Below are 27069 nucleotides of genomic sequence, written 5' to 3'. Positions count from 1 at the left end.
TTACAGTTCTCAAGAATTATGAAAATCTTTCTACCAACTAGGTATATAGCAAGTTTCATCTTATTGTATAAGTTTCTTTACCTGTTCATGTGTCTCTAGAGCTGCCCATTTGATGTCCAAATTTTCTATTTAGAGCTGGTCTTTTCATTTTTAAATCTTGGAAGTCTCCCATTTCATTAAATTTTCATCTTTTTTTTTTCCCTTGAAGAGAAAGCTCAGCTTTGCTGGGTAGTGGATTCTTGGCTCCATTCCAACCTCCCTTGCTCTTTGGAATATCTCATTCCAGGACCTCTGATCCCTTAATGATGCTGCAGGCAGGTCCTGTGTAATACTTTATTTAGCTCCTTGGTATTTAATTTTTTTTTTCTTTCTGGCTGCTTGCAGGATTTCTTCTTTTCTGACAGTCCTGGAATTTGACCATAACATTCCCTGCTGTTTTCATTTTAGGATCTCTTTCCAGAAGGGATTGATATATTCTTTCAATAACTATTTTGTCCTCTAGTTCCATGAAATCAGGGCAATTTTCCAACACTAAATCCTGTAATATTAAGTCCAGGCATTTTTTCTCTTCAATGTTTTCAGGAAGCCCTATCATTCTCAGATTCTCCCTTTTTGACCTGTTCTTGAGGTTAGTGGTTCTGCTAATTTTCTATTTTTTCAATATTTTGGTTTTGTTTAACACAATCTTGTTCCCTCATGAAGTCATTAGCTATTGGCCTAAATGTAGTTTTGAGAGAATCATTGCCTTTTTATATTTGTCCAATTGAGGATCTGAGAGAATCACTTTCTTTTTTTTTCATTTGCCCAATTGAAGATTTGAGAGAGTTATTCTCATTTTGTTTTCGTTCAGTTGTATTTTCCAAGGATTTATTTTCTTGTTGTATGATGTTAATTTTCTCTTGAGTTTCTTTTCCCAATTTTTCCAATTGATTTTAAAACTTCTTCCTGATTTCTTCACAGAAGTGTTTCTGGACTGGAGACCAATTTATATTCTCCTCAGCAGTGCTAGATATCGCTGGGTTAGAATCTTTCTATTCTAAATATTTCTCCATGAGGCCCCTTTGCTCTGGCTGGTTTTCATCTTGTGTTTGGGGGGGGGGTGGTGGCTATCAGAGCTTTGCTTTTGAAGATCCTGGAGGCTTTGCTCATTTGGTTTAGTAATTCCAGGGAACAGCCAGTAGAGGGTGCTGGTTGCTTTCTCTGTAGTGGGGTCAAGGTCTGAGTTGACCCTGAACACTGGACTGGGCAATGGCAATGGGTGTTAATTTCTTTCTGTTGAGTGAACTCTGTTGCCATGAAGGGGTGGTGATGGTGGGAGGAGGGTGGTTTATTGTTTGTTCTGGGCAAAGGGCAATGCTGAAAGTACAGAGCTCAGGTCCCTGGCTCAGCTGGTTGTTCTCCAGGAATGCTCTGAGACTGTGCTGGAATTCATCCTCTCATAACTGTTCTACCCCTGGCCAAAAACTCTGCAGCTAAAGCTGGATCTGGGACACACCACTCACTGAATTCTCCAGAGTTGAGGCTGGCTCTCTGGCTTCCTTCAGCTGCTGTCCCCACACTGATCCTCTGATCTCCTCTCCTGGCTCACCCACAGTCCCCTGAGACAGACCTTCTTGATAGGTGTTCTCCTAGCTTCTCTTTCTGGGTTTTGTTGATCAAATTTCTATTAAGGGGTTTCTTTCATACTATTTCTGAGGGGGAAAGAGAGAGCACCTATCCCAATTCCTGTCTTCTCTCCAATATCTTTGCCACTGTGAATTAAATGAAAGTCAGAATGGAGCATTCTAAAAGATTACTCAGATTTCAAGGAAAAATAAGTTCTTTTGGGGGGTGTAACTCAAAACTTATTTTATTTTTCCAATTACGTATTATAAAATTTTTCAACATCCATCTATTTGCATATTTATACATTGCACATTTTTCTTATCACCCTGCCCTTCCCACAACCTTCCTTTCAGTGATGAAAAGTTTGGTAAAATTTGGACATATACATTTGTGAATAACACTGTGGGGGATAAAAATCCACTTAAAAAATAAAGTGACTCCTCTGAGAAAAAGAAAAGTTTAATTTGGCTTTTCTCCAGAAAAGGGAACACTCCCAGTTTCACAGTGGTAGTGAAGGTCAAGGAGTAGCTCTGAATTAACAGTCAAGCAAGATTATTTGGCCTAATGCAATCTCTTCCTTCTCCCTTTCATCTCTCTCTGTAGAGTTATTCTTCAGAGTTACATTCTACTTTGAAAATCTACCTCAGCAACAAAGAAAAGTATGAAGGCTTTTCATAAAATATTGCTTTGTCATCCAGATGGTGAGAATAACCTTCAGAATTATAATATCTTATTGAAGTAATGTAACTTGTCTTGGAATGCAAGGGCTAGTAACAGACTACTTATTGTCAAATAAGAGGAGTCTTATGAGCAATGGTATGATGAGTTTTATTGTTCTTTGGGCATAAATTCATATTACTCTCCAGAAGGGTTGGATGAGTTTACAACTCCACCAAAAATGCATTTTGTCCCAATCTTCCCATAAGCTCTCCAACACTTACTCTTTTCGTCATCTTATCCAATCTGAAAGGTGTGCAATGGTACCTCATTGTTGTTTTAATTTGTATTACTTTAATCAATAATGATTTGGAATATTTTTATGGTTATATATAGCTTTCATTTCTTCTTGTGGAAACTGCCTGTTCATTTCCTTTGATCATTTTTCAATTGTAGAATGACTTGTACCATTATAAATTTGGTACAATACTCTATATTTTTTTTTATCAGAACCCCAGCTGTACAAATTGCTTCACAGTTTTCAGTTTTGTGTCTAATATTAACTATTCATTTTATTAGTGCAAAATATTTTTAACTTAATATAGTCAAAATAAACTCTTCTGCATTTAATAATTTACATTATTTCTTGTTGGGTCAAACATTTCTTTACTTTCCATAGAATGGATGGATAGAATATTTTCTTGATCTATTAATTAATCTATGATATTGTCCTTTATGTCTACATTCTCAACCCATTTTCAGCTTATCTTGGTATTGCATGTGAGATGAGCATCTTTGCCTAATTTTTGCCATATGATTTTTGAATTTTCCCAGCAAAATTTCTCAACTAGTTAGCTCTTAACCTAGAGTTACTATCTTTGACTTTTCAAATTATAGATTTCTATAGTAATTTACTGTTGTATCTTTTGTATCTATTCTAATCCACTGATCTATTTTATATTGACATTTATTATTATATATGCATATATAATATACATTATACCTATGTGTATGCAGATAGACTCTGAAACTTTTAGATAAGATATAGTATCTACTCTAAAATACATCATAGTTTAGTAAGAAATATAGTTACAGACTTTTGGCCAGGAAGGTAGAGAGAAGCTAGGCACTATGCTAAGATTTCCTGTATTTCAATCAGAAATAATATGAATCAAGACTCTTACAGAATTCAAATCCACAAAATCCAGAAAGAGCAAAGAAGAAGAACATCTACCAACAAGGTCTGTCTCAGAGAAACATGGCTGAGCCAGGGGCAGAGAGCAAAGATCAAGTCCAAGGGTAGTGGAGTGAGACCCAGGACTGAACTTAGAACACCCTTGGAAGCCATGGATGTGTGAACAGGGAGGAGAACAGCAAGGTGGGAGGGAGAGCTCCAGCACAGCAACTAGACATCCATCTACTCAAACCCATTGGCTTGGAAGAGCAGGGTCATGTGTCCTGCATTTTCTGTGGAGAACCAGTGTTTCCAAAAGAGCCACCTGTGAAAGAAAGGGACTCTTCCCAGAACAAATACAGTAACACCCCCCCCCCAGGTTCAGGTATGGGCAGTAGATCTTTCTCAGTGTTGTTAATAATAAGTTTAAATAAATAGCCCAAGTAACCAGCCCACATTGAGCAAGGATAATTCCGACTCCACTGCTCCCTCACCCCCAACCCAGGCCTAGGGAGTGGGCCACAAATGAAATTCACAGATACTCCAGAGAAAGCATCTAGCACTCTGTACTGGTTGGCCTATTTGAAATTATTAAGCCCAGTAAGCAAAGCCTCTAGGGTTTTCAAAACCAAAGACCTGTAAACTGGCCCGACCCACAACCAACATAAGATCTTAGGAAAAGGAAGAATGGACAGAGAAAAGGGTGGGGGGGGCTACTGCATGCTATCTTGAAGAAAAAGACCCTAACTCAAAGAGAGATAGAACTTCTGAGGAGAATATAAATTATTCTCCAACCCAGAAAGATTTCTTAAAAGGGATGAGGAAGAAGTTTAAAAATCAATTAGAAAAATTTGGGGAAAAAAATTCAAGAGAAAATTAACACTTTGCAATAATAAAACAAAACCTTAGAAAATACAAGTGGACAAATGCAAAAAGAAAATAATTCTCTCAAAACCTCAAGTAGACAAATGGAAAACTCTTTCAAAAATATAACTGATAAATCAGAAAAGGAGTTCCAAATGGTAAAAGAAGAAAATTCTTCTGAAAAAATGGAATTTGTGGAAATGAATGACTTCATTAGACAACAAGAATCTACTGAATAAAACCAAAACATCAAAAAAATAAAAAAAATATGTAAAATACCTCATAGGCAAAACTTGACTTCAAGAATAATTCCAGAAGAGACAACTTAAGAATCATTGGGCTTCATGAAAACAATGAATGGAAATAAAAATCTGACTCAATATTACAGAAATTTCTCCGATACCATGGAACCAGAGGGCAATATAGTTATAGAAAGACTACATTGATCCATTCACAAAAGCTGTCCCAGAATGAAAACAACAAAAAATATTGTGGCCAAATTCCAGAACTATCAGATAAAAGAGAAAATTCTACAAACAGCCAGAAAGAAACAATTTAGACACCAAGGAGCCACAGTGAGGTGTGCACAGGAGCAGGCTACATTGACATTAAGAAACTGAAGGACCTGGGATATTCTGAAGAGCAAGGGAGTTTGGAATACAGACAAGGATTCACTATCCAAGAAAACTAAACTTTCTCTTGCAGAGGAAATGAAGGACATTGAAAGAAATAGGAGACCTTCAACTTTTCATGATGAAAAGATCAGAACTAAATAGAAAATTTGGACTTCAAACAGAAAACTCAAGAGATACATGAAAAGGTAAAAAAAGGGAAAAGAAAAGAAAAAACTGCTATCCAATAAGATGAAACTCAGTACCTGGGAGAAAAATTCTCATAAATCTTGAGTATTGTAACTCTTTTATAGAGATGCACTTAGGCAGAAGTGATGGACATTCATGACTTATTCAGGACTAGGATAGAATGATTTAAAAACAATATCTCCTTAAAAAGGGTGGGGATAAACACATTCAGTTAAGTTATGAAACTTATTTTACCTTTCAAGTATTAAAAGGGGAAAGTGAGAGGGGGAAGAAAAGAATAAACTAACAGAAGGAGGGGAAGGAAGAAGGGACAATGGAAAATGGGAAAGAAAGGGGAGGGGAGCTTGGATCTAAGTGGGCAGAGACATTTAAGGTGGTAGTATAAAGGAATAATTCCTGGAGAATGTGGATAAAGTGATTAAAAGGGGGAAAATATAAATGGATGGAAGACAGAATGGAGGGAAATAAAGAGTTAGTAATTATAACTTTGTACGGGAATGATATGAATTCTCCAATAAAACATAAATGAATCACAGAGTAGATTTTAAACAAGAATCCTAAAATATGCTGCTTAAAAGAAACTCATTTGTAACATAAAGATACATATAGGGTAAAAGAAAAAAAAATTGGAGCAAAATATATTTTGCTTCAACTGAAGCGAAAAAAGCAGGATTAGCAATCCTTATCTCAGACAAAGAAGCTACAAAAATAGATAGTATTAAAAGAGATAAGGATGGAAATTATATGTTCTTAAATACTACCATGAACAATGAAACAATTTCAATACTAAATATTTATTCATCAAGTGGTATAACATGCAAATTCTTAGAGGAGAAGTTGAAGGAGTTACAGGAAGACACAGGCAGCAAAACTCTAGGGGTTGGGATATCTCAACCTCCCACTCTCAGATACAGATGAATCTAACCATAAAATAAACAAGAAGGAAATTTAGGAAGAAAATAGAATGTTAGAAAATCTAGACATGATAGACTTTTGGAGGAAATTAAATGGGCATAAAAAGTAATATACCTTTTTTCCCCTGCAGTATGTGTCAATTTATATAAGAACATAAGGAAAGTAGCTTCTGCTGAGAAAAAAAAATTCCTGGGGTCATATTGAATGCACATGGACAAGTAGTTTAGGCATCCTAAAATGAGGAGGGAAGATATGAATGGATATGAGAGGAAAAGAAGTTGTATTCTGTGCTTGGAATCAGGTTCACAACTCACAATCACAGAGATTCTGAACAAAGACTCCAGGCAACATGTAATTATGCCTATCACAGAAGTAAAAATAATTTTGATTTAATGATCAATCACTGATAAAAATGTTAAAACTTCATTAATGTTAAATGTTAAACAACATTAGAGATATGCTAGGGAAAGACAAGATAGATTTATAATTCCTAGTTCTGTCTGATGGCTAAAATAAAGATTACAAAAGCATTTGGAGGAATCCTAGGGTCAGAGATCAATCATTGCCTTGAAATGGATCAGGCAATGATTTTTTAAACATTTATTAAGTTCCTCCTATGTTGCAAGCACTGAGCTGAGTCTTCCAATATAAAAGAAGCAAAAACAAGCAACTTGCTTTCAGAGAGGTAATATTCTACTGAGAGAGAAAACAAGCAAATGAATATGTACATAAAATATATATGGATAAGGATAAATGGAAATAATTAAAAGTAAGAAGGAATTAAAATTAAAATGATTTCAGGGCAAGCCATAACTATAGTCCTTATCATTAACCATGTCAATTCAGACTAAATAATCATTCCAAAGTAGTGTAGATTGTCTTTCCCTCTGTGTGTGCATGTGTGTCTTTATTTAAATGATGGGGAATCAGAGGCTCTGGAGGATTTCTGGAAAAAAAAAATCAAGGAAGAGATCAGTATACAAGGTAGACATCCCAAGTTAAGCTAGTCATTTGCCTATCTTTTGCCCTTGTGACTTTTGGCATTATTGATCTGCATACATATTTTAAATATCCTTGATCTGAGCAGACAACTGCCAAGATTTTGCAATTGATTTTGAAGATCAGATTATATATTTACAGTCACACCAATGACTATTTTGTTGCTTATTATTATTGTTTTTGATTTCTAATAAAAGAATCAGTAGAGTTTAATATATACTTTTCTCAAATAAGGAGTGTTCAGTGTATATATTCAGGTACAAACCTCTTCAATATGAAGACACAGAGATAATTCTACTCAACAAAACTAACCCTCTAATAAATTTCACAAGTTACCAAAGGGTGCAATTATGATTTCTATGCAGATGACTCTGAGGTTTCTATATTTAACCCTATTGCTTCTCCTGAACTCTGGTTCTCTATCATCAACTGCCTAAGTAGCACTTCAAAGTGAATATTCCTTTGAAATCTCAAATTAGAGGAGTGCAAAAGAAAGCTCATTATCCCTGACCCTTACAACATTCCTTTTCCTCTTTCTATTAAAATGCACAACCTAAGAATCATCATAAATCCTTAGCTGTCTATCTTCCCATATAAGCAATTATTTATAAAAATTAGTTAATTTTCCCTTTCATGGGAGCAGAGTCAAGAGAACAATGTAGACATTAACAACAACACTGTGAGATCCTCAACCTTAATGGAAGGAGTTCCTCTCAGCAGTTCAGAAAGCTAAGACAACTGTATTACATTGAGTATGATTTTATTTCCATCCAGAGGATAAAAAACAAAACAAAAGAAAAACCAGCCCTTCAGATTCTGATAAAGATTTTATAAAAATTATCTCTTTTGTATCTCCTTCCCTTAATCATAATTCCTATTACTGAAACTGACTAATATGTAAATATGCTTATCCAAAATATATATCAAGGCAAACCTGATTGTTTGCAGCTGAAGGGAGAGAGGTGGGAAGGGTGAGTGGGAGGATAATTTGTAACTTAAAAATATACATGTGCACATGGCTGAAAAATGTAAATAAATTAATTAATAAAAATTAAATTAATTAAACATTTAAATTAATTAAAATAAATCCCTAAAAAATTCCTTTTACTCTTTCCTAACTCTTTCCCCAACTCTTTCTCAACACTTAATTTTCCACGTACATAGTATTTATCTTTGTGCTAAAACCAGTCGGCTTTATTGATTTATTATATACTGTTAAGCTTATATTCTTCTTTAGACAAATGTTTTTGATATAGTTATATTTATGCCTTAGAGAAAAACCTGAATCTGAACAATGTCCTGTATTTTATCACATTTTGCTGTTGTTTGTTTTGTCATTTAAGACCTGAAAATCATTTTCTAAAGGAAGTGATGTTCTCTGGATTGATCCCTTGTCATAAATTAGATGTTAACGGGGTTCTTCTATTTTTTCATATATGAACATTATTATTATTTTTGATTTCTAATAAATAAAAGTATCTGAAATTTCAGTGAGTTGTAATCATTTTGCGGGTGACAGGTCTTGCTTTGTTGATGATGGCCTGCTGACTGACCAAGATGGTGGTTGCTGCAGGGCGAGATAGTTGTGATAATTTCTTAAAATAATACAACAGTGAAGTTCGCCACATCAGTTGACTAATCTTTTCAGTAAATATTTCTCTGTAGCAAACAATACTCTGATAGAAATTTGCCCAGAATAGAATTTCTTTCAAAATTGGAGTCTGTCTGTCTTACTATAAAGTAAGTTTTTATGATCTTCTTTGATACTGTTGATTCTCAGGCAACAGATCTGAGAAAGTGGAGAGTGATGAGGTAATGGTCATTACATGCAGATATCAAAACACAAACTATCAATTAAGCTTGTCATCTTATATGGGCACAGTTCATGGCAACCCAAAAAACTTGCAATAGTGAAATCAATGATCATTAATTATGGATCACACTAAAATATTTAATAACAATGAAAAAGTTTGAAATTTTGTAAGAATTATCAAAATGTGAAAAAGAGGTATAATGTAAGTACATGTTATTGGAAAAATGGTACCAATAGACTTGTTTGATGCAATGTTGCTACAAATCTGTAAAAAGAAACCAAAAAATTCCAAAACAAATTATCAGGAAGTACTACACAATAAAAAGAGGTAGCCTCTATTTACTTAAAACTTAAAAATTCAGATTCTCCTTGAGTATGAGATTTTTGAAAATATCATTTACAACAAAAATAATTTTGTTATTCCTTTTTTATAGGATGTGATGGCAATTAGTCATTGCCCAGGTGGTTTCAATAATCAGTAACATTATAACTACATTTGGAAAGTTCAAGGTATTTCAAGCCAGCATCAATATTATGGAACATTGATGCCTTTAGCAGAAGATAATAATGGCAAGATTGAGTAAGGTGCTATTGTTCTTTTCTTCTCCTCTTGGATGCTTTAAAACAGAATTATTTAACTAGTATCAATGAGTAGAAACATTGCCCAACAACCCCAGATAGATATGGACACAGAAAAAATGAGATTCAAAGTCGCATCATCTTCTAGAGGCAAAGACAGTCAGTTAAAAATTAAACAAAAAGACAGCTTTGGCAATGCAGAATTAGGTTGAAGAGAGAAATAATATTCACATACCAGAACAACAAACCATCCAGTAGAGATGCTGTACCCAAACTTCACAAGGAAGCAAAAAAGAATGACATCCTGCATTTCCTGAGTTGTGACATATTTGTTCTTGGTATGTGTGTCTATATTTGTTATTGCTATTCTCATGCAATAGACTATTCTTCATGTTTATGGGTGGAATGTTTTGTAACTACTATTCATCCTATGTCATTTTCATATGTTATTACTTTAAGCCAATTTAATTTTCTAACAATAAAAGAGATATACACTTGGTATTTAGGTATTATAGGTTTAGGGATATGAAACTACAAGGTGCCTGTTTTCACCTTCTAAGTATCAATCTGGGTTTGTAAAAACATGTTAGAGGAGGAGTCCAGAGAATGTTATACATTTATCTGTAAATTTAAAAATATATTTATTTCTCAAAAGTTTTATGAATTACTCTTAAGATTTCTAATATTTTAGGCAATGGGGACTAATGTTGATTGCATTCCTCTTTATTTTAAAAGTATTTAGTCTACCTATGTTAAAATATTTCAATTTTGAAACAAAGAAAATTCTTTATAAATACATTTTATTTATATCATTAAGGAAAAAATGAACAGATATGGTTTATGCATGCACATATTAAAAATAGATAAAAAGTCAAATCTTTATTTACCAGCATGCTTTACTACTAAGCAAGTAAAAGAGTTTCCTCACATTCTCTGGAAATATGGATGGATAAGGAGAAAGTATATAGATTTTTACAGACAAAATAGGAATAACAATAATATTTTTCTGACATCTAAAGAATATATATCTATCAAATCAGTATTGTGAACAGATTAATGAAAATACATAAATTCTCAATAATAATATGAAGTCAAATGGAAAGAGTTTTCATATACTTGAAGGTTTTCAGCAAGTTCTGCCATTGTCCACTTCAAGACAACCCCATGACCTCAAATTAAACACTGGATCTAATTCCTGTCTGGTGTTAGCCTCTGCTTCCCCTAATTATCTTTGCATTTCTATGAAAATATAAGGGGAAAAATGATGTAAATGGTTTAAAAGAATCTAACTATTAACATAATCAAGGCTGGAGTCATTTGAAGATTTTGTCTGCATAGGACAAATAGTTGGATGATAATTTCTTGGCAATATCCTTTGCATAAGTGCATTAAGACATCTAGTACATGAATTGCATATAGGCAAAGAATTAGTCATAGATATTAATTTAAATTAGAAAATAGTTTTGTATTTGTAAAATTGAAGTATTTTCTCAGATTCCAAGCTGAAAGCTGATCAAAAATATTACTTAACATTCTGCCTGTGATAGTATAAGACAATGATTCATGGGACAATATGATCTTGAAGAGTTTAAATTAAAAAATCAGAGACTTTATGAAAAATTTTAGAGAAGAGAATTCAGATGTAGGAGAGGTACAAAGAATAATTTCCTTCAACCTTTTCATTTCATAAATAAAGTTAATGAAATATAAAGAAGTAGAGTGAGTTGCCAAGGTCACAGAGGAAATAAAGAGAAAAGATCAGATTTACACATAGGTCACTGAGTCCCAAATCTAACTTTTTGATTGTATCAATCTATCCATCCATCTTACTATCTATCTATCTATCTATCTATCCACATTATATAGATATATATAGGTATTGATATAAATATGTATATCTACCTATCTATATGTATATATATATGCACACATAACATGAACAATATATGGAATATGTGTTTAAATATAAAAATATTCTAAAAACATTTGCACAAAGTATTTGTAAAGCATATTGGTTTGTTCATAGTATTTCTAACTTATTCTTTCATTTTCCAAAACTAGAAAGAAAATTGCATTGTAAACCAAAAGAAAACATAAAACCTTTAATACATTTTTGAAAATTCTTATCTAATATTTATATCTTAAGAACCTGGCCCTGTACTGAATATTAAATAAAAAGTTAGAATAAAGAATCTTGGTATAACTATTTCTATTTGAAGGCGAGATCATTTATACTTTACACAAAAATACATGCATTTACATATATACACATATGGATACAGACATAGATATAGCAATACAGAGATGTATATGCAAATAGTATAGATATGATTTTAGAAAAAAATCATAAAACTGAATACCACATTATAAATATGAATCATAATTAAAAATGCCTAAAAACTCAAAGAGCCATTCATTTTGCTTGTTGTTGAATGTATATAATGGCTCTACCCAACTGTAGATTGAACCACAAACCTATTTAGAAACATTATCCTTATTATGCTTTGAAAGATTTCTTTGAGAAATATCTATTTTAAAGTTATTACACTGGAAATAAATAAATATGACGGATGCCCCTTCAAAGACAAGTGCATTCAGATGCTGGAAAATTGTCATTGTTGGTCAGCAAACCAGAGAAAAAAAATCAAATCAATGGGTATAATGGTTTGCATATATATATTCTCTCCTGAAATCTAGGTAATGAACATTGAAATAGATTATTTTAAACAGAAAGGGACACTACAAGAACACAAACAACAGAAAAACAATATCATCACCACTTCTACTATCACCATCTTCATTAGTACTACAAACCTACACTCAAACTCACACACACACACACACACACACACACACACACACACACAAACACACAAAGACACTGTGAAAAATAAAAGTTTTACTATGTAAAATTTTACCATTGTTATTTGTGAAGACAGCTTGGCATTTACCGTTCCAAATTTACTGACTTTCATTGATTGATTAGTAATAGGATCTAATCCAAGCTCCACTCCATCATTTTTGGGGCCCTGATGGGCTCAGAGTGAATGCAAATAGCAAATGTTTTTGTTTTGGCCAGAAACTCTGAGAGTCTTCTCCCAGTCTGATTTTTGTAAATATGTAAAAGAGCCTTTGTTTCATGTCTTCCTTACTTATCTCAATTAAATTGAAACCATTAAAAAATGCCTTTAGCTTAAAATGGCATAGAGGACTTTAAAAATCAAATCAAAGAGGAAAATTTAAAAGTTGCAAAAGAAATTAGAGTTATGCAAAAATTATCAGAGTCAACAGCTTGGAAAAGGAAGCAGAAAAATTGATTAATGAAACAAACTCCTTAAAACATAAAATTGGTAAAGTGGAAAAAAGTTCACTGAAAGAAATGAACTCCTTTTAAAGCAGGACTGGTCAAAGAGAAATTGAGATTTTAAAAAATCTAACCAAAGAAAACAATTCTTTAAAAAATTGATTTGAGGGGTGGCTAGGTGGCACAGAAGATAGAGTACCAGCCCTGGAGTCAGGAGTACCTAGTTCAAATCTGGCATCAGACACTTAATAATTACCTACCTGTGTGGCCTTGGGCAAACCACTTAACCCCATTGCCTTGCAAAAATCTATTAAAAACACACTTCCCACACAAATTAAATCAGATATAAATAACTGGGCAAATATCAACTGCTCATGGATAGGTAGAACTAATATAATAAAAATGACAATTCTACCAAAACTAAACTACCTGTTTAGTGCCCTACCAATCAAAATTCCAAAAATTTACTTTAATGAGTTAGAAAAAGTTGTAAGTAAATTCATATGGAGAAATACAAAGTCAAGAATTTCCAGGGATTTAATGAAAAAAATGCAAAAGAAGGGGGGCTTAGCCCTACCCGATCTAAAATTATATTATAAAGCATGAGTCATCAAAACTTTCTGGTACTGGCTAAGAAACAGAGAGGTGGACCAGTGGAATATACTAGGTTCAATAGCAGAAAACGATTATAGTAATCTGCTGATTGATAAACCCAAAGGTCCAGCTATTGGGATAAAAAACTCTCTCTTTGATAAAAATTGCTGGGAAAATTAGAAGTTAGTATGGAAGAAACTTAGATTAGACCAACATCTCACACCCTATTCCAAGATAAGATCCAATTGGATACAGGATTTATACGTAAAAAACAATACTATAAACAAATTAGAAGAACAAGGACTAGTTTACCTATCTATGGAAAGGGAAGCAGTTAATGACTAAGGAAGAGATGGATAATATGACTAAAAACAAACTAGATGATTTTTATCATATTAAATTAAAAGACTTTTGCACAGATAAAACCACTACAACCAAGATCAAAATAAATGTAGTAAACTGGAAAACAATGTTTACAACTTATATTGCCGATGAAGGAGTCATTTCATAAATATATAGAGACCTGAGTGATTTTTTTAAACAAAAGCCATTCCTCAATTGACAAATGGTCAAAGGATCTCCAAAGGCAATTTACCGATGAGGAGATCAAAGCAATCCTTATTCATATGAAAAATTGCTCTAAATCATTACTTATTAGAAAAATGCAAATTAAACCTTCTCTGAGGTACCAGCTCACACCTCTCAGACTGGCCAATATGACCAGAAAGGATAATTATCATTGTTGGAAAGGTTGTGGGAAATCTGGGACACTATTACACTGTTGGTGGAGTTTTGAACTCATCCAAACTTTCTGAAGAGAAATTTGGAACTATGCCCAAAGAGGAAAAAAAAATTTGCATATCCTTTGACAGCAATCCCACTACTGTGTCTATACCATGAAAAGGTGATGAGAAAGGGTAAAAACCTCACTTGTAGAATAATATTCATAGGAGACCTGTTTGTGATGGCAAAAAAATGGAAATCAAGTAAATGTCCTTTGATTGTGGAATGGCTTAGCAAACTGCGCTATATGTATGTCATGGAACACTACTCTTATATTAGAAACCCGGAGTGATAGGAATTCAGGGAAGCTGGGGGGATTTGCATGGACTGACGCTGAGTGAGTTGAGCTGAAGCAGAAAAACACTGTACACCCTAACAGCAACATGGGGGAAATGATCAACCTCGATGGACTTGCTCATTCCATCAATGCAACTATCAGGGATAATTTGGTCCTGTCTGCAATGGATAATGCCATCTGTATGCAGAAAAGAGAACCATGGAGTTTGAGCAAAATTCAAGGACTATTCCTTTTAATTTAGAAAAAAAACTGATATCTTATTGTCTGAACTTGTTATCTCTTATACTTTATGTTTCTTCTTTAAGGATGTGATTTCTCTCTCATCACACTCAATTTAGATCAATGTACAACGTGGAAACAATGCAAAGACTGACAAATTGCTTTCTGTGGAGGGGAGGGAAGTAAGATTGGGGTAAAAACTGTAAAACTCAAAATAAATAAAATCTTTTAAAAATTTGATTTGAGCAAGTTGAAGCAAATGACTCTAAAACATCAAGAATTAATCAAATCATATGAAAATAAGAGAAAAAATAAGAAAATGGAAAGTAACTTATTGGAAAATAACTGATCTTGAAATAGATCTAAGATCATTAATTTCTTGATCAAAAAAAGCCTGGAAAATCTTCCAAAAATTATAAAGTGAAAGCCCTGTTATTCTAAAATGAGAGGTAAAATAATCATTGAAATAATCCACCAATAACTTCTTGAAAGAAATTCCAACATTAAAGGTCATAGGAATAATATAGCCAAATTGAAGAATTATCAACTGTAGGAGAAAATACTGTGGTCAGCTAGAAACACTTCAAATACAAGATGGCATAGTCAGGATTACACAGGCCATAGCAATTCCTAAAGACATGGAGGGCATGTAATTTATATTCATGAAGGCAAAGGACCTTGGATTACGGTCAAAAATCAAACCATCAACAAAACTGAACATTATCTTTCAGGATAAAAAGTGGACATTCAATCCCACTGAAGACTTTCAAATTTTCATGATGAAAAGACTTTAGCTGATCAGAAAATCAATCTTCAAATACAAGGCTCACAAGATACATAAAAAGGGAAACAAGAAGCAAAAAAAAGTTATTGAACAGTAAACTCTTTACATCTACACACAGGATGATACATTTAACCCTTGAGAAATATACATCTTTTAAGACAATTAAAAGGAGTATGTTTAGAGTGTTTGGATTTAACCTAATTTTGATGTGTCCCCAGAGAAGAAGATGGTCATTCCTTGTAAAATCTAAAACTAAATTAAATCTTAAAATAACCCATGATATTGTCCATGGTCATTTCCCCTAAAGAATGTCTGCAAAAACATTGGTAGTGAACTGGTCACTATTATAGCAGCTCTGACTTAAGTGGACAAGGACAATAAAGTGGAGGTCATCTCCACTCATCTAACCAACATTGGTACCTCCCCACCCTGAACTTAGTCATGAAACTCAAGTTTAGAAAGTGAAATAATAGAGCTCAGTTTTTTTCCTAGCAGAGGGTGGTGGGGTGAAATGTAAGAAAATCAACAATGCAACAGGGGAAGGGATTTGAAATATCATCATTGATGCAAGCAATATAGAATATTGTCCTTCAATATATACACACAAACTATACACACACACACTGATTCTCCTGAGAATGTTGATTATGTCAAGAGTATCATCACTGGCATAGCCCTAGTGGATGGATGCATTCTGGTAGTGTCAGCTGATGCTGGCCCCATGCTCCAGACAAGGGTGTACCTGTTATTTGCCAAACTCATTGATGGTAATGTTTGTGAACAAGACAGATACTGTCCATGGCAATGAGATGGTGGAGTTAGTAGAGTTAGAAATGGGTGGAGTTGCTCATTGAAATTATTACTGATAGGGAGAAAACACTTGTCATTGTTTGTGCCCTAGAGTAGTGGTAGCTAGAATTAGAGGTGAATGCTATAATGAAACTGTTGGATGCTGAGGATACTCATATACCTGTATCCATTAGGGATCTAAAAAAGCACTACCTTCTGCCTGTAGAATCTATTTATTCCACCCCTGTTTGAAGCATAATGGTGAGAGGGACTCCCCATTAGAGCCAAATTCAAGAGAGATGTGATGTTACATGTTGTGATGAAGGAAGACAAATGTGAATCCCTGGGCTATAGTAAGAGTATTCACTTTGTGGTAACAGGAATTGAAATGTTTCATCATAGTCTGGATAAAACTGAGGCTTGAAATAACTTTGGTGTGTCAATTCAGGGCCAGATGAAATAGGCATAATTGAAGGGACATAGTGATGATAAAACCATTCTTCCCATCATAAGGTTGAGGCTCAGGTTTACATTCTCAGCAAGGAGGTGAATTTCTACCACAAACCGAGCTATTTGTGTCATGTTCTCTCTTACATAAGAGATGGACTCTCAGATTCTTCTGACCCAAAAGGAGATGGTCATGGCTGTGGAAGATTAATGTTAATCTTCTTAATTAATCTTAATTGAAACCTTAATCTGAAATGATCCATTATCTTGAAAAAAGTTCAACATTTAAGTGAAATGCATAGAATCAGAACATTATACATTGTAAAAGCAAAATTGGGTGATGATTGATTATGATAGACTTGTTCATTTCAGCAGTACAATAATCAATGACAATGCTAAAAGACTGGGGTGTAAAATACCATCTATATCCAGAGAGAGAACTGTGGCATTTAAATGCATACGAAAACTTACTATGTTCAATTTTTAAAATTTGTCTTATGTATTTTTCTCATTCTGTTTCCCTAGATGCTTTTTTCCTCTCATTTGGATTTGATTTTTCTTTCACAACATGATTAATGTGGATCTATTGGGGCATAATTACACATGTAGTGTCTCTATTAGATTGCTTTCTGTCAGCAGTAGGGAGGAGGAAAGAGAGAAAAACACATAGAACTCAAAACCTTTCCAAGAATAATTGTTGAAAACTACCATTGCATGTTGCCAGAAAAGCCAATAAATAGCAATATTTAATAAAAAAAATGGTAAGCGTTTTACCCTCATGGATGTTTGTAAAACCACTGGTCACTAGAAAATCATCTCTGACTGAAGAGGACAAGGAAAAAAGTGGAGTTGAGTTCAACTCTGTCCTTTCCAAGACTGGTACCATACTGATCTGTGTCAAGAAGCTCAGTTTAGAAAGTGAAGTAGTCCTCATGTTTTTTCCTGAAATCTGCAACAACACAGTCTCTAAAAATATGAGGAGCCTATAAGCTGTATGGGAAATTAAAATACTGTGTACATAGTGGACTGCCAAATGTGTGGGAACTTCCTGTAATAAAGATTAAAAAATTGGGTACCTTTGGATGATAAAAAGAAAGTGAGGCAATATAAAGATTAAAAGAAGCTAAGTGATTTGCTGGAATAAATAAGAAGCAAAACTAAACTTGTTAGGACCTCAAATACCCTGTCTCAGAACTAGATAAGGCTAATAACAAAATAAAAAATAAAGAACCTGAGAATTTTAGAATTTTAGAAAGATTTGCTATTTTTATACATATTGAGAAAAATGCCTTTTTCATCCTTATATGACACCTACCACATTTTAAAGCAAAAAAAAAAACTCACAATCAAATGCTAAAAGGCAGAAATATGAAATGCATTCTTTTCATATAATGCATAAAAATCAAATCTCTTAAAGAGTCATGGAAAGATAGACTAAAATTAATTGGAAACTAAATAACATAATCCTAAAAAATGAGTGGGTCAGAAAAACCAAATAATTGAAACAGTTAAATAATTTTATCCAAGGGAATTACAATAATGAAACAAGCTATCAGAACTTATAGGATGCAATTAAAATGGTTCATAGGGGAAATATTTTATTGTTAAACGTTTACATGAATAAAATAGAGAAAGAAGAGATTAATGATTGGCCAAGCAACTAAAAGGACTTTTAATTCTTGAAATATTCCACAATATTCCTTGGACTTTTCATTTTGGAATCATTTTTTTTTGCCCTTAAATCCCACCCACATAGTTAAAAAGCAATCATTCTTAACTTATTAATGGAATTATTTGGATGAAATGTAAAGTTTAGATGTGTCAGAAGAAATCTATCACCAGTTCAAACACATATTTTCTCTGAGTCAGAATTGTAGTAGCAGTCAGATAAACCTCAAAGAAATGTCAGAGATCACTGAATCAAACTTCTTCATTTGATATAAGAGAACGCTGAATCTCAAGAAATTTGAATAAAATGCATAGAAGCAGCCTCTTCCTAAGTGAACAATAATATACAAACTCTTAAACTCTTTAATAGACTATACTACATTAGAAAGTTCAGTTTGATGAATTTTAGGAAGCACATTGAATTTCAGGTGTTATTACTCTTCTGTTCTCTTTCTTGAGTTATAACAGGGTCATTAAATCATTTTCCTTTATAATTTTAGAGAAAGACCAAAAAAAAAATTAGGCGAGATGAAAGAAAGGGAAATTGGAGATTATAATCTATTCTTATCCCAGTTTTCAGTACAGAAATGGATGTAGTGAGATACTTTTAAAAATAGAAATAAAACATCTGATTTTATTTTGTTACTTTCAGATTTCCTGCTTGTGAGTTGAGCAGCTGCTGTGAGAGTGTTAGTAGAGAAAGAAAATATTTAAGTTATAAATTACTTTCCTGACACAAGTATGACTGGGAGAATTGATGTTATTAATTATGACTTCCATTCCTTAGTGACTTTTGCTAAATTACATGTACAAACTCACTTCTTGATGGCAAGGTCTACTTTAAAAAAATATTAAGTTACTTGTAAGTCTAGTATCCAAACATGAATGAAAAAAACACTCACACGAATTATCTATATATTTAAAAAATAGTTTGAGTTTCACTTTTGTATTGGTAAATAAATGATTGTCTCTTTAATTACACTCTTCATTTGTAGACAGAGTTGCAAGTAAATAGAAAGTTTCTGATTGGTATCTCTCATTCAACTGCAGATAAAGACTTCATAAGAATGAAAATAAGCAAAAATTATTTTTTTCTCCATTAATGTCAAAATATATTTAATATGCATTTATACATTCATGCTATTGCTAGGGCTAAGATTAAACCATGAATATGTATTTTTGCAGTTAACTTGTGAAAGTATTTCAAACTAAACTTTTTATGCCATGAAGAATATTGGACAATATTTTTCAGAAACACTGAAAATATTCCAAAGCTACTTCTATGTTATTAGTCTTCCTTTTTTAGTTTTTAATTTTATTTTAAACTTAAATTACAAAAGAAAATAAAACATTGTCAACTACACAGCTGAAGATGATAAGATTCAAAACAATGTAATAAATTTCCATTTTAAGAAAACATAAATAAAAATACTATACATTATGTTCAAAGCTGTCCATCTTTTCCTCGCTTCCTTATTGGTTTTCTTTTGTTCTATGCTGTACATTTCTTACTTTATTTTTCCCTTTCTCAACTACCCTACATATATATAGAAATCTAGAATCATTTATATATAAAGATATATATATATATATATATATATATATTATATATATATATATATATATATATATAATATATAGGTATGTATGTAAGACAAAAATATGAGAGAGTGGAACATTTTCCAGCATAAAATAGTTTGGAAGAACTTCAGGAAAGGTCTGTCTCTTTAGGTTTAGGGGGAGCACAGACTGACAGTGAGCAGGGGATGGGAAAAGAGGGGAGAATGAGTTTGGCAAATAACAGGTACACCCTTGTCTGGAGCATGGGACCAGCATCAGCTGACACTACCAGAATGCATCCATCCACTAGTGCTATGCCAGTGATGATACTCTTGACATAATCAACATTCTCAGGAGAATCAGTGTGTGTGTGTGTATAGTCTGTGTGTATATATTGAAGGACAATATTCTATATTGCTTGCATCAATGATGATATTTCAAGTCCCTTCCCCTGGTGCATTGTTGATTTTCTTATATTTCACCCCACCACCCTCTGCTAGGAAAAAAACTGAGCTCTATTATTTCACTTTCTAAACTTGAGTTTCATGACTAAGTTCAGGGTGGGGAGGTACCAATGTTGTTTAGATGAGTGGAGATGAGCTACACTTTATTATTCCATAATAGACATGTTGTGAAAGAAATAAATTGACATCACTTAAAAAAAGAAATCTCAAGAAAATGTTTTTTAAAATTAAGCTAGGGACAGCTAGGTGGTATAGGGGTGGCTAGATGGCATAGTGGATAGAGCACTAGTCTTGGAGTCACGAGTACCTGGGTTCAAATCCGACTTCAGACACTTAATAATTACCTAGCCATGTGGCCTCGGGCAAGCGACTTAACACCATTGTCTTGAAAAAAAATCTAAAAAAAAATAAGCTAAAATTCTTTTCAAAAATCATCATCACTTCCTTGGTATTGGATAGCATTCTTCTTCATCAGTGTTTTGGAATTGTTTTGGATTACTGTTTTGCTGAGAAAAGCTAAGTCATTTATAACTTGTCATCCTACAATATATTACTTTGTACACAGTACTTTTCACTTTGCCTCAGCCCATGCCTTTCCTAGTTTTTCAAAGAGCCTTCCTGCTCATAATTTCTTATAATAGACTAGAATCCCATCCATATACCACATTTTGTTCAATCATTACCCAGCTCTTGGTCATCACCTCAATTATTAACGCTATGCCACCAGAAAAGATATGCTATACACACAAATGATTCCTTTACATATATGTCCTTTTCATGGCTTTGGCAAGTCAAAGGATATACTTAGCTTTATGACCCTTTATACATAGTTCCAAATTGCTCTACAAAATTGTTGATTCAATAAATAAAATGATATTCAAGGATGATAATAACATTCAACTACCCAAATATTTTATTCATATGCTGTAGAACTTAGAATACTATGGCATTCATTCAACAAGTAACTGATGAGATTTTCTCATTTAAAACACACCCTGAACTCCAGAAAATGGCAAAGGGAAGCAAGGAACTTCCCTTAATTCTCCCAACCTTCCTTCAGAAACAATATTAACCAAGTCTCTAAATGGATTTTGTAACAGTAGAATTCACAAAAACAGAGAGTGGAGCATTTTCCAGCTTAAAATAGTTTGGAAAAACTTCAGGAAAGGTCTGTCTCTTAAGGTTTAGGGGGAACACAGACTGACAGTGAGCAGAGGATGGGAAAAGAGGGGGGAAGAGAGAAAAACAGTGAGAGGCTTTCAGTCACAATGTAGATGACCAAATGAGGCTCCTAGGTCCTAGTTCAGGAGGTCAATGACAGAGCAGTCCAAATGAGAGGCCTCCAAGTACAACAAAGCAGGCAAATTGTGAATTCCAGAACCCTAGCAAAGAGGCTACTACAAGGCAGGGTAATCCAATATCATTGGAGAAGCCACCGTCCCCTGAAAAGTCAGTTTACTGAAAGTTAATGAGCAAATTTCTGACTTTGACAGTCAAATAAGACTTCCCCTAGGGGTACGAGCAGAATTCATTTTTAAAAACTATGAACTAGGCTGAACATGCATAAGAAATATAATATAGCCCAATCATAGAAAGCTGCTATGGTGATAAGGAAGATCAATGCACCCTAATAGAGGAAATTGAAAGAAAAAAGCCTTTATGTGAAGCCACAGAGGAGAATATGAATTCACCTCTCATTCAAAATGTCCTGTTGGAAGAGGTCAGAAATAATTTAACAATCAAGTGGAAAAATTGTGAAAAGAAATGGGAAGTGTGCAAGAGCTTGGAAAAGGAAATGCAAAAACTGACTGAAGAAAGCAATCATTTAACAAATATTATTTAGCAAACGGACAAAGAAAACAACTCTTAAAATAGAATTAGACAAATAGAAAAGAAATTCAAAACAAATACTTAAAATTATAATAGGGTAGGATATCCTGGGTGGAGCCTAGATGATGGTGAGAAAGTAGGAAGCTCCTAACGCTTTTCCTGATGCTGAGTGAGATGGGCAGAACCAGAAAAACACTGTACATTCTAACAGAGACACAGGGGTGATGTTCAGCCTTGATGGACTTGCACATTCCATCAGTGAAACAACCAGGGACAAATTTTGGCAGTCTTCAATGGATAATACCATCTGTATCCAGATAAATAACTGTGGAATTTGAACAAAGTTGAAGGACTATTCCCTTAATTTAGGGAAAAAACCCTATATCTTATTGTCTGATCTTGTTATCTCTTATTTTTTTGTTTCTTCCTTAAGGTTGTGATTTCTCTCTCATCAGACTCAATTTGGATCAATGTACAGCATGGAAACAAAATAAAGACTAACATATTGCTTTCTGTGGAGGGGTGGGGGGAGGTAAGTAAGATTGGGAGAAAATTTGTAATACTCAAATAAAATCTTTAATAAAAAATGTTAAATGAAACTTCTGAACAGAACTTAAAGCAAAAGAACCCATAAAAGCCAGAGTGAAACAATTGTCAGCTCAAGATATCTTAGGAAAGGCCTGTCTCACGTAGGTAAAAGGGGAACACAGACTAATATAGATGGGGAGACTGGGAAGCTAGCTGGTGATTCAGCCACAGCTCAGTTCAATAACCAAAACACCTGGATCCCAGCTCAGCAGGCCAGTGATACAGCAAGTAAGCTGTGATGGCCCCAACCAGAATACAAACTTTGAGCCCTGGAATGGTGGTACAGCAGGAAGAATTAGGTCAAGGTACCTTAATTCAGGGAGCAAGCTGCCAGCAGTTGAGATATAAAATGGAAAGCCAGGGATTAGACACCCAATTCCAAGTAAAAATTATTAGGATTGTACTCTCTGTGCCCAGACACAGAACTCAACATTCAAAAGAAAAAGAAAAAAAACACTAACCAGCAAAAGATCCCATACTGACAGGGAAGACCAATACAGCATCTCAGAAGAGGAAGGCAGTAAAAATAGTAAAAACTCAAAGGGATCCAATCCCAAAAGACCTATTGATAGAATTCAAAAAGGTTTTCAAAAACAGGAAGGAAGAGGGGATATTCATGGTGGAGTCAAGATGGTGGCATAAATTTAGAAAAGTCCTGGAGATTTTCCTGAAACAACTTTGAATGAAGCCTTAAACATATTAACAGAAATCTCAAAAACAAAACCTCAGTAACCTTTCATTGCACTATCTTGGCGTCCTTTAGGAAAAGGTCTGTTGCATATTGATAAAAGGATAGCCTAGTATCAGCTGAATAACTGGAAAGCTAATGAGAAAGCTAATGAGAAAGCTAATGAGAAGCAGATGAAACAGTCCCAGACAGCTCAGGTTCTGACTTGGCAAATTAGCAGTAAGAGTTCCAATCTCAGTTTGGAGAGCAAAATTTGAGTCCCAGAACTCAGATATGGCACTAGTCTATCCTATGGAAGAGAAGAAATGATGGAAAAAGAAATGAGAAGGAAGAAATGAGAATCAATCCAGAAGAATTATGAAAAATTAAATGAACAAAACAATAATGTATAATGAAAAATTAACCAAATGAAAAAAGAAATCAAGTCCTCTAAAATTAAAAATTTACCAACTGGAAAAAAGAAGCAAAAAGGCTAATTGAAGAAAACTGAAATTGAACAAATCACAACAAATTACTCTGAATCATCAAACAAAAATCAAAGATAAACTACCTCTTAGGGAAAATGATTGACCTTGAAAATAGATCCCGGAGAAATAATTTAATGATTTTTGATATACCTGTAAGACATGATCAGAAAAAGAACCTGGACAATATCATTCAGGAAATTATGATGAAAACCTGCTCAAATATCTTAGAACAAGAACAAAAAAGTAGTCCTTGAAAGAATCCAATGATTATTCCTCAAAAAGAGATCCCCAAATGAAAACTCCAAGGAATATTGTAATACTCAGAATTCTCAGATAATGGAGTAAATACTGAAAGCAGTCAACAAGAGGCAATTGAAATACCTGGAAATGACAGGCAGATATGTGATGTTCTGCAGGAAAATGAAGCTTGGATTACAGCCAAGAATCAATTACCCTACAAAATTTGTCACATTTTTTCAAGGGAAAAGATAGATTTTCATTTTTTCTAGACAATTCAATTAATCTCTCTAGTTCTCAGTATTTATTTATTATTAATTAATCAATTAATCTATTTTTCATTCATTCATTCGTTCATTTGATTATTTATTTGTTTATTTATTGATTTACACAGTACTAGAATAGTCTTCTTGTAAAAGTAAACATAATTCCCGCTACACGCATAATATAGAGAACTCTAAGGAAAAGTAGACAGAACAACTAAAAAAATGCATTTCAGTCTGTAATCAGATTCCATCACCTTGAACTTCCTGAAAACCCTTGCTTGAATTATCTTTGCTCAACTATAAACAACTGGAATAACTGAAGACACTGTATTGATTTCAAATGAGTTGATCCACATAATTAGTAACCCATGAAACAAGAAAGAGATTGGTTTTTGTATTTTAGATAGTAAGTATTAGAACAGAGACAACAATTTTTAATTTATCAGCTCCATATACCAACAGAAAGAGGAAATCTATTGACTTTTCAGCATCATTAAAATCAAGAATAAATCATTTCTTTATTGGAAAAAAATTTTCTCCTTCCTCTCCCTCCTTGATTGAGTTTGCAATTTTATAAAATGTATTTTATATATTTTGTTTTCTTCAAGCTAGACATATGAAGTTAATTTACCTATGCATTTATATGAATAATGCATAATTTTAGTGATAATTTTGAACTTTTACATCAAATTATACATTTTTAAATGCAAACTCAAATAGCACATTTATTGTGAGAAATGAACATGATTGAATAGACAGCATTCTGACACTGAAACATTTGTGTAATTCTAAATCTGATGCTATTTCTACCCCTGAATCCTAGGGGAATAAAACATACCCTAAGCTTAGAGTTAAATTTCTCATTTCTTTTCCACTCAGAATGTCTGAAATTTAACCAGATAAATAGTTAAAAGAAAAGAAGGAAGAAATATATGAAAAAATCTATCACCTCCTTTTTGAGTAATCAAGTAGTATTGTTCTAAAACCTTTCCTGATTCTGTCACTTCTTAGAACATGTCCTTGAGTACTAATAAGGAAAGAATTGGCAATTGGCAATTGACAATTGACAATCAGAGATTTTTGCCAGGCAACAAAAATTGGGGGGTAAAAAATTTGACATACATACTTTTCAATTTATTTTTTATGATATTTTATTTATTTGTTTTTCCAACCACATGCAACGATATTAAAAAAAAAAGAATTAGCAAGATTTTGAGCACTGCATTTTTCTGCTTCCCTCCTTACCCATCCTTTCACCCTGACAGAAGACAATCAATAGGAACTCTAAAGAGAAAAATCAAATCCAAAAATAAAAAAGAAAACATTAGAGAGAGAAAAAAAATGATAAAATATCTAATTGTTTTTAAACTGAAGAGAATGTGGGCAGAGCCAAGATGGCAGAGTAAAAGCAAAGACTTCTGTGAGCTCTGCCCCAACCTTCTCTAAGAACCTTTAAATAATGACTTCAACTAAATTCTAGAGAGGAACAACCTACAAAAAAATCTGAGTGAAACAATTTTCCAACCCAAGACAACTTGGAAGATATGGGGCAGTTGCTTGCTCTACTTGGGTTTGAAAGGGCCCAAGCAGCCCAAGCCCTGCTGGAGCAAACTACCAGCAATGCAAATACAGAACTCAGGGTGTCTAGCTCCATGCCAGTGGTGTAATTTTCCAGACTTCTCAGTCCAGAAATTGCAAGGACAATTAGGAATGTCAGCAATTTCTGTTATACCATGGTAAGGGTGGAGCCCAGTCCAATTCAGGCCTCAGCAGGGATCCAACCACAGGGAAACAAAAACAGGTCTAAAGAGGAATCTGAGAAGGAGTCAACCAGCAAGAAGCCACCAGGAAGCTGCTTCCAGAGAGCTCAGCACACAGATAGTAAGGGAGTTGGAGATAATGCAAAGGGCTCTTTACTATCCCTCAGACAGGACTCTATGCTTTGATCATACTCAGATCCAGGCCCCAAGTTTCAGGTAAAGGAGCAGAAACACAACAGAGATCACTGGCTCCAGCATAACAGGGACTCTCCTCACGGTTTCAGGTTATAAAGGAATGATTTTGGTCATCCACAGAAGAGAACACAGGCCAGTATAGAAGCCATAGATTCTCTTTTTTAGGTTTTTTGCAAGGCAATAGAGGTAGGTGGCTTGCCCAAGGCCACAAAGCTTGGAAATTATTAAGTGTATGAGGCTGGATTTGAACTCAGGTACTCCTGAATCCAGGGTCAGTGCTCAATCCACTGCACCACCTATCTGTGCTGAAACCATACTTTCTAATAAAATTCTGTAGGAATTTAGAACTTACAGGTTCCTGGGGGATAACCCTGAAAGCAGCTGCAAAACCCTGAAAAACATAGATGGGTGTCCTCCACCCTGGAAGTACAGTCACACTTTAAGTTAAAATCAAGTAACAGACAAGGAAAATGAGCAAACAATAGAAGAAAATGAATCAGACTGTAGACAATTATTTTGGTCCAAGAGAGGATCAAAATATACACTGAGAAGAAGATTAAAAAGACTAAGTCAAAGCTCCTATAACCAAAACCTCCAAGAAAAATATGAATTGGTCTCAGGCAATGAAAAAGTTCAAAAAATATTTTGAAAATCAAGAAAGGTAGCAGAGGAAAAATTGGGAAGAAAACGAGAGAGATGCA

At 33.8% G+C, this 27069-nt stretch overlaps 1 pseudogene; it reads left to right on the top strand.

The window, feature by feature from the left end:
- Positions 1-16856, top strand: part of LOC141519108 (elongation factor Tu, mitochondrial-like) — a 61923-nt pseudogene extending 45067 nt beyond the window's left edge.
- Positions 16857-27069: the final 10213 nt, after the last annotated feature.

Source organism: Macrotis lagotis, chromosome 3, assembly GCF_037893015.1.
Source record: "Macrotis lagotis isolate mMagLag1 chromosome 3, bilby.v1.9.chrom.fasta, whole genome shotgun sequence".
Taxonomy (NCBI): Eukaryota; Metazoa; Chordata; class Mammalia; order Peramelemorphia; family Peramelidae; genus Macrotis; species Macrotis lagotis.
This window is presented reverse-complemented; position numbering and strand designations above follow the sequence as displayed.